Source organism: Colossoma macropomum, unplaced genomic scaffold (assembly GCF_904425465.1).
Source record: "Colossoma macropomum unplaced genomic scaffold, Colossoma_macropomum, whole genome shotgun sequence".
Taxonomy (NCBI): domain Eukaryota; kingdom Metazoa; phylum Chordata; class Actinopteri; order Characiformes; family Serrasalmidae; genus Colossoma; species Colossoma macropomum.
The window spans coordinates 32,891,122-32,900,998 of record NW_023494807.1 but is presented as its reverse complement, the minus strand read 5'-3'; positions in this window follow the sequence as shown (position 1 = coordinate 32,900,998).

The window sequence follows — 9,877 nt, the reverse complement described above, 5'->3', positions numbered from 1 at the left end:
GTTGACCCAGATGCACACAAAAACTGTGTTTTGGTAATGATATGAAAACATGGGACAGCATTTTTTTTAGCTTTTTATTTAAACATTAAACTCATAGTAAATCTAAATATTTCAACTTCATACATTTGAAAAAAGTATTAAATTGTATTATTTTCAGAAGTTCTAATTTAGGTGTTAGTGAAGTTAGCCGTGTGGTAAATGTTCGGTAGTGTCATGATTGTTCGGTAGTGATGAAATGGAATGTTCAATCTTCAGTTTCAGTAAAATAAACATAATTAAGATATATGGTCATTGATGTAATTCAGTTGAATGATGAGCAAAAGTAAATACAGTTATATGAAGTAAATTGAATGTATATCAGAATGACAGTAATAACTCCAGACTTCTGATTGGTCGACAAGTCAGAAACATGGCCTCTGATTTGTCAACAAGTCATGAATACAGCCTCTGATTGGTCGACAAGTCAGGAAAACAGCCAGTAATTGGACGACAAGTCAGGAACATTGCCTCTTATTGGTTGATAAGTCAGGATCACAGCCTCTGATTGGTCGACAAGTCAGGAATGCAACCTCTGATTGGTCAACAAGTCAGGAAAACAGCCACTGATTGGTCGACAAGTCAGGCAAACAGCCACTGATTGGTCAACGAGTCAGGAACACAGCCAGCAAACACAAGTCAGCAAATCACTCAAATGGTGAAATGGTTGATTTTTAATTGAGTAGAATGATGAATATAATTACATACAGTTAAATGCAGTAAACTGAATGTATATCAGAACAGCAGTAATAACCCCAGACTTCTGATTGGTCCACAAGTCAGAAACACAACCTGTGATTATTTAACGAGTCAGAAACATGGCCTCTGATTGGTCAATAAGGCAGGAATACAGCCTCTGATTGGTCGACAAGTCAGGACAACACTCAAAGAACCATTTGCATGCTTAAATGGTTCTTCACATGGTGAACTGGTTGATTTTGATTTTGACGTAATTCAGTAGAATGATGAATATAAGTACATACAGTTATATTCAGTAAACTGAATGTATATTATAATCAGTAATAATAACTCCAGACGTCTGGCCTCTCTGTCTTTTGTCTGACTGCAGAATGTGCCTCAGTAAGCTGTCGGTGAGGATTACAGCTCCTCTCTCAGCTCCTGGCACTGCACAATGTGCAATAAGGGAAATCTAATCAGATATATAGACGAGTGTGGAAGCGCTGTCTGTCACTCTCAGGCCCTCAAGGACACGGTTATTATTTCAGACCTGTGTACAGATGGAGTGTGAGGGGACGCGGCAGGCTCGGGCAGGACCACCGTCCACTATGACACCGATGGTCCTGGTTTTCTGGAGGCTCCTCTTCTTGTTTTTCCACTCCTGCAGGTTATTTCTCTCAGTGTTATTGAGCTGGATGTTACACAGCACCTCACTGTAAACCCACTTTAGTGCTAAAATTATCTCCAGATCAGAGACCACCGTTATGGTCTGGCAATTTCTTCAAACACCTCTGACCTGAACGCAAAGGGCGAGAGACACTGTGGAACAATGGAGAGAGAGAGAAAAGCAGCGTTTTCACTTCTTTTCAATCCAGTGTGCAGTAATAAACAGGTAATTAGAGGCAGAAAATGCTTCATGTTTAACCCTCACAGGTCGATGATGTCACATACAACATCAAAGGATGTCGTACATAAAAGAATAAATCTCTGGAACCCTGCAGACTTCCTTTTATTTTGCCCAGAAGAGTAGCGTTGTGTTGTCAATGAGTCAGGAACACAGCCTCTGATTGGTCGACAAGTCAGGAATACAACTTCTGATTGGTCGACAAGTCAGGAAAACAGCAAGTGATTGGTTGATAAGTCAGGAAAAAAGCCTCTGATTGGTCAACAAATCAGGAACACAGACTCAGATTGGTCGACAAGTCAGGAACACATCCTCTGAATGGTCAATAAGTCAGGAACACAGGCTCTGTTTGGTCAACCAATCAGGAACACATCCTCTGATTGGTCGGCAAGTCAGGAACACATCCTCTGGTCGAAAAGTCTGGAACACAGCCTCTGATTGGTCAACCAATCAGGAACACATCCTCTGATTGGTCGACAAGTCAGGAACACAGCCTCTGAATGGTCAACCAATCAGGAACACATTCTCTGAATGGTCAACAAGTCAGGAACACAGCCTCTGATTGGTCAACAACTCAGGAACACAGCCTCTGATTGGTCAACAAGTCAGGAACACAGCCTCTGATTAGTCAACAAGTCAGGAACACAGCCTCTGATTGGTAAACAAGTCAGGAACACAGCCTCTGATTGGTCAACCAACCAGGAACACATCCTCTGATGGTCAACAGTCAGGAACACAGCTCTGATTGGTCACAAGTCAGAACAGCTCTGATGGTAAACAGTCAGAACACAGCTTCTGATTGGTCAACCAACCAGGAACACATCCTCTGAATGGTCAACCAACCAGGAACACATCCTCTGAATGGTCAACAAGTCAGGAACACAGCCTCTGATTGGTCAACCAATCAGGAACACATCCTCTGAATGGTCAACAAGTCAGGAACACAGCCTCTGATTGGTCAACAACTCAGGAACACAGCCTCTGATTAGTCAACAAGTCAGGAACACAGCCTCTGATTAGTAAACAAGTCAGGAACACAGCCTCTGATTGGTTGACAAGTCAGGAACACATCCTCTGATTGGTAAACAAGTCAGGAACACAGCCTCTGATTAGTCGACAAGACAGGAATAGAGTCACTCAAAGCAAAACGATTTTAGTCTAAAGTTTAAGATCAGTTAAAAGTCCTAAATGTATTTCAGCTCTGACTCTGAACCAGTTCAGTAGAATCATCTATAAACTTGAGTGTGTTTAATTAAGATACTTTTTCTTTCATACAGGTATATTCCTGTCTCCATTCTTCTGTTTGAGTTTGATTTTGACACAGAAAGTTTCAAAACAAAGGAGGCTATTTTAGTGGTCAGTCTATGTACTATTGTCCATATGCTCATGTATTTACTTTTATGTCTTCTTCAAACTGTACACTTTACTATAAACACTTAGTCTGAAATAATTGAATTTCTCTTTGTGGATCCATAAATTTTATTATATTTATTGTGTTTTATTTTATTTTTAGAGAACAATGAGACTCCATCCCTAACGAACATCTTCATTATTAGTCATAAAGGGGTTATTAGTATATAACCTTTAGCCCACCAGTGGCAGGTTGAAAGGCTCCATATAGATGAGTGAGATGATAAAAGAAGGAAGAAGGAAAGAGGTCTGGTGGAGGAGAAGAGGGGAGATGAAGGAAGTGAGGGAGCTTTAGAAGTGGAGGACAGTCTCAGCCTCATTTCTCGTGTGTTTGCTCAGAATAAATGGACAGAAAGATTCTTATCTGGATCTGTTTATGTATCTACATTTTCTAATAAACATGTAATGACAATGTAATTAAGTGTGATGAGGTTTTAGATCAGATTCATAAAGAGACACGTGGTGGGAGCAGATCTAGTAATGTTTTGCACCATTACAAACTTTTTTAGAGTTGGAAAGTGGCTGATTTACTGTAGAGATGATTCTACTGATCTGGTTCAAAGTCAGAGCTGAAACATATTTGGGACTTTTAACTGATCTTGGACTTTAGACTAAAATCCTTTTGCCCTGAGTGACTCTAAACCTTAATTATGATTATTAAAACTAATTATTGAACATTCCATTTTGTCAATCAAATTCTACCCAAACTTTACAAATGTTTCGGTGGTGACAATTTTAGCTCATTTTCAGCAGACCACAAAAACACAGCCAGTACATGACCAGCAAACACAGCTTTGAACAGCACATAAAAACATGTTTTTAATTAAAAATACAAAAAGTTGAAAATCTGTGTTTCAGCAGTGACAATTCTTAATGTTCCACACTGATTTTTAGACTTTGGGACACATTTACTTCAAAACAATGGGATCTAACTGCTCACCATGTGGCCATGAGGGACAGCGATGCAGCCTCACTTCCTGCTCTAAAATGTAGGGGCGTGGCTAAAATAAGGCCCCACCCACATACTAAAACTGTGTTTCGGGAGTGACATGACCTTTTTTTTTAGTTAAACTCAGGATAAATTTAAATCTCTTTCTACTTTACAAAAATTTAAAAACATTGAAAAATTGTAAATATTATTTTCTCAGGTGTAAATGTGGGCGTTAGTGACCAGAGAAAGACCAATCACAGCAACCAAAATAACAGAATGAAATTAAACACAAAAAGTAATCAGTAACTAAATATGAAAGACTGAAGTGTAACTGAGTGAGATTAGATTTATTTTCTTACAGTAGAAGTAAAACTATTATGATATGAAAATACTGAAGAGACTCTAAACTCATCAGTGTTTCACATGTATTTAAATAGGCTTACAAAATGTCTGGTCCCCACATCGCACATCAAGAAAGAACCTTACAGCACCTTTAATGCATAATGCAGAACGTTCTGAATGAGGTCAGCAGGTAATGAAATATTCACCCACTGACCTCAGCACAAAACTGAGACTCAGCGCACTGTGATCAGTCCAGCTAATGGAGCTCATCACGGAACACAGTCACAGTGAATTAGAAAGAATTAAACCTCAACACGGCATTTACAGCACACTTTCTCAGAATCATGACTTACCTTCTCAAAATTATGTTGCATTATCTCAAAGTTGTGACTTACTTTTTCAAAATAATGACTTATTTTCTCAAAATAATGATTTACTTTCTCAAAATAATGACTTATTTTCTCAAAATAATAATGTCATCGTATCTTATCTCTCATCCAATAATGATTTGCTTCCTGCCTTTCTGGAAGTGTAATCACTTGTAATAACTATTTTGACATATTAAGTCAAACTGAGTCACTGTTTTGACATAATAAGTAAAAAAAATCAAGAAATCAAGCCATTATTTTGAGATGATTAATAACCTCCATTGAGTAGTTTAGGATTCAGTGAAACAAGTTATAAATCCTAAATTAAGATAAGATTCTGTAAAAGCTTATTGGAGCTGGATTAGTTTTAGCAGAGAAGGTCCGGTAATGTAATCTGTGTGAGTTGACTGACCAATTCGTACAGAATAAAATATCTATGTAATTTCCCCTAATTACCCCAAATAGCCCGGATTGAGCCTCGTCTTCAGTCTGAAGAAAAGAAATGGAGGTTTATATTGGCTGGTTCAGTTATTATATTACTGTGATGTCCATTTAAACAGGACCGCTGTTACTGTGGAGCTCTGAGCTCAGCCAATTATAGAAGGTAATTCACTCTGGAATTATTAATTAGCAGACTGTAAAAACTACAGATTCATACTGGATTAAAGTCACAGCTTTCGTCAGTAATCACTCAAACTACAGCACCTCACCCAGATTAAACTATTGATATGTCAGATCTTGATTTAGGACTAAAAATTGGAAATTTCTGTCATGCACCGTTCAACAATTAATTAACTAATTAGCTGAAAGCTGTTAGTTAGATTAGCATCCTAATAGAATCATTTTATGCCATTAAACTGCTTTTAAATCATTAAAAACTGTGATTCCAAACTTTTGAACAGTCGTGTAAACCACATAACACACCTGCAGTTCCTTCTGCCTCTTGTTCAGCACCTGGATGTGACACTTTTAGGTCAGAGGATTGAAGGATTGAATTCTAGCTCTGTTCTCTCTCTCTCTATCTCTCTCTCGCTCTCTCTCTCTGTCAATCTTCGTTGGATTTCCTGCTGTCAGTCTCGGAGCTGAAGAGTCTTTTCTGTCCTCCTCCACCAAACACGCCTGGCTATCAATCACCAGAACCGGCCCGAATCCCTCAAGGGCTTCTCCAAACACATCTCAGGTTAAAGCTGATCCACAGAAGGGCTCGTTTGACCATTAACAAACCGTCAAACTCCATTTCACTCCAGCTTCTGTGCTCTAGACTAAACGAACTTGCACCCTGGTGCTTGGTAAAGGCCACTTCTGCAGTGACCAGTTTAAAGACCCAACTCTAACAGGACAAACCACAGCGGCGCTGAGCAACAGCCCTGACAGTCTGATTCCTAGTGAATGAACTGATGCTCGATAAAGTTGTTGGACAGCAAATTATGATTATGGTGACTTTGACTGAATGTACCGCACAAACTGAGTCTTTTTGTTTACGACATAAAAAGAAATGGAAATTAGTGTTAGAAAAGAGAACCAGATCAGACGCTCACAGATTAAAAAAACAAGGTGGGAGTTTACTTAGAGGTTTAGGAGAATCACAAAGAAGATAGTCGTAACAGTCCAAGGTCAAAACTAGAGAGCATAACAACCATAACCAAAGGGACGTCAAGAGAGTGAGACCAGTTACCAGTCCAAGTTCAAAAACCAAGAGATCAGAATTATCACAGCCCACAAACCAGTAAGGGCAAACACAAAAAGGGTTGGTCAAAAAACATGAAAAACAGGTCATACACACGTCAGAGTTCCAGTGAGGAGGAGCGTAGGAATTAACGTTCGTTGGTGGATGGTGAAGTGAGGGGAGTGACATGATCTTCCAATGGCTCATGGGAGTTGGAGTCTTCTGCACAGTCCATGGACTGAACTAATCCCACAGGAGAAAGAGAACAGCAAAAGGAGGTGTCCTTGATGGGAGGCATTACACTTACTATTGTGCAAAATAAAAATAATTAAATACTAACGGCCAACATCATAACTTTAACAACTTTTTCACATTTGTAATGCTGTAAGAAACTCCATAAAAGCTCATTATGGTGATGCACGTTTGTTGTCACAGTAGCACTGAATGTAGGCTCTATAGCAGAGTGGTTTAGTCACTTGCTGTAGATGTGGATTTCAGTCTTGTCATAAACTTGTCATGGATTAATGAATTGGGTCAAATCAAGCTCCATTTTAGCTGTTAGCCTCATCTTCAGGGCTGAAAAGTAAAGAAATGGAGGTGCCATTTTTAATTAGCTGGTTCTGTTAATATATTACAGTGATGTTCATTTAAACAGGACTGTTCAGCCAATTATAAAATGTACTCCACTCTGGAATTATTATTATTTAGGAGACTATAAAAACTACAAACATGGCAGATTCATACTGGATTAAAGTCATACACATTTGTTGTCACAGTAGTAATCACTAGTATAGTAGGCTCTATAGCATGGTGGTTCAGTCACTTGCTGTAGATGCAAAAGACAAGGATTCGAACCCAGTTCAGAAGAGCACTTATGCTATTAATGCTTCATTCTCACCAATATCATTAAGCTATGCTAAAAAGTATTGATGCAGTGGGTAACCCTCTTGGGCGGAGTCTTTTACCTCAGCATATCTTGATAAGGATCCTACAAAAAGTGCATACTACATTGTCAGTGCTTGGTTAGATGAATAGAGCTAATCAGATTTTGGCATCTACTGGCGACCCACTCCTCTCACTCTGAACCAGTGGTCACCAACTTTCCTCCTGGAGATCTACTTTCCTAACATGCTGTCCACTCCTTACTAGTCCTTCTGATACAGCCAATCAAGGACTCCTGAAGGCTGCGCAACTCCATGCATCACTTTTCGGTAACACTTTGATTGAAGGGTGTCTACATAACACATTCATAACATCTTTCATAAACACTTCATAACATTAAACATAACATGTTTAAATCAGCACTCATAAAGCATACATGATTTACATGACTACCATGACATTTTTCAAAATAAAAGTCCTCATTTTTTATTTCGATAAACTATTATTAAATTATTATTCTCAGTGAAACGCCTCATTTCTGGACAGCCAGAATAAAAATGACCTTGATTTCCCCCTTTGGTCATTAAGTGCTTTGACACTTTGACATTTTGCCTATACTTTCAACTTCTTTTCCAGTATTTTTTTTTCAATAAGCATTTGTATTTTTCATGTTGTTATTCTTATTCCCTTTTACTCTGTGTCCTCTATGAATGTTATTGTGCCAAAGGGTGAATTCAACAGTCTACACATTGTTGAGGAAAACATTATTTATCACAAGTGTAACTCTCTTGGGGTTAAACATTGCACTGCTAGCCCCAGCGATTAATAATTTCTGTTTAGTTAACCAAACTGAAATGCACGTTATGTTGATTTTTAAACTGCAAAGGCATCTACTTACTTTCATCTGTCTGTCCAGCATCTACAGGGAATGAGTGAGTATTATGGCCTGTAAAATTCCTTCATTCCTTTCAATCCCATCACCACACTAAGATTTAGTCGAATGATTGTTCCTAAGTATATTTATACTGTCCATATGGTACAGCAACATGCAAAGCAACAAATGCTTGAGAAAAAAATAATTAAATAATAAATAATAATAATTAAAAAGAAGTCGGTAAAAAAAATGTATAGGTGAAATGTGCAGAGTGTCAAAGCACAATAACCAAAGGAATAAAAAGAGGTCATTTTTATTCAGACTGTCCAGAAATGAAGCATTTTACTGAAAATAATATTGTTTTTCTAAATAAAAAATGGAAATTATCTCAGTGAAATGATATAGTAGTCCATTTTAATGTCACATAAAATATGTATACTTCATATATGTTGATTCAAACATTCATGAACATGTTATGAAGTGTTTATGTAAGATGTTATGAACATGTTATGTAGACACCCTTCAAGTGTTACCCACTTTTCTGCCCACAGGTTTGCGGAATGGAAGGCACCAGTTTCATCGTTTGCTAGTAGCAGCCACGTTACAAAATAAATCAATCACACAACACCAGCGTGGGTATAATAACCCATAATATTACCCATATTCATTATCTTTTAGTTTGGAGTTTGTGTCTCACGCTTACCTGATTAATACCTAGAACCGTAAAATGAAGCATTACCCTCATTTCCCCTGTTCAGTCTATGATATCTCTCATTTGTGTTCGGGTTCTGAGCCGCTGGTTTGGGGTGTTGTTTGTTTTCCTGTTTCTGATCTTCATTTCTAGCCTGTTTATGAAATAACCAACGGATATCATTACTTTCGTGAACTACAATTTAAAATGTGATTAGCAGCAAGAAGACAGCACTGAGTTCTAATGTAAAATAGAAAGCTCATTATTGAGTCCTGTCTGGTGATTTGGGAGGCCTGTGTGTGTTACAGGAGACGAGTGAGCATCAACCTGCTATTCAAACTGCCAACCAGCATAAAGCAAACATTAACCCAGAGTATATTTACACCTCAGAGCGCTGGAGTTCAGCTGAGCTCGTCCAGGCAGATGAGACCAGAGAGGCTGAAACACACTGGAGGGAGAAAGGGAGGAAATTCTCAGAACCGGAGGAGACGCAGTGTTAAAGCTGCAGAGCTTCACTTCAGGTTTAAGGAGGAGGAGGTTCTCTATTTTCTCACCGCCGGGACAAAATTGTGAATCAGAAATTCCACCACATATTTAACATTCCAGCACATATTTATAAACCCACTGCACCAACATGATTCTGCAGCTATTTTGTTGCTGCTGCAACTTATTATCAAGCTACCCACTACACTATACTAACCGCTACCCACTACACTACCCACTACACTATACTAACCGCTACCCACTACACTACCCACTACACCACACAACCGCTACCCACTACACTACTCATTACACTATACTAACCGCTACCCACTACACTACCCACTACACCACACCAACCGCTACCCACTACACTACTCATTACACTATACTAACCGCTACCCACTACACTACCCACTACACCACACCAACCGCTACCCACTACACTACTCATTACACTATACTAACCGCTACCCACTACACTACCCACTACACCACACCAACCGCTACCCACTACACTACCCACTACACTATACTAACCGCTACCCACTACACTACCCACTACACTATACTAACCGCTACCCACTACACTACCCACTACACTATACTAAC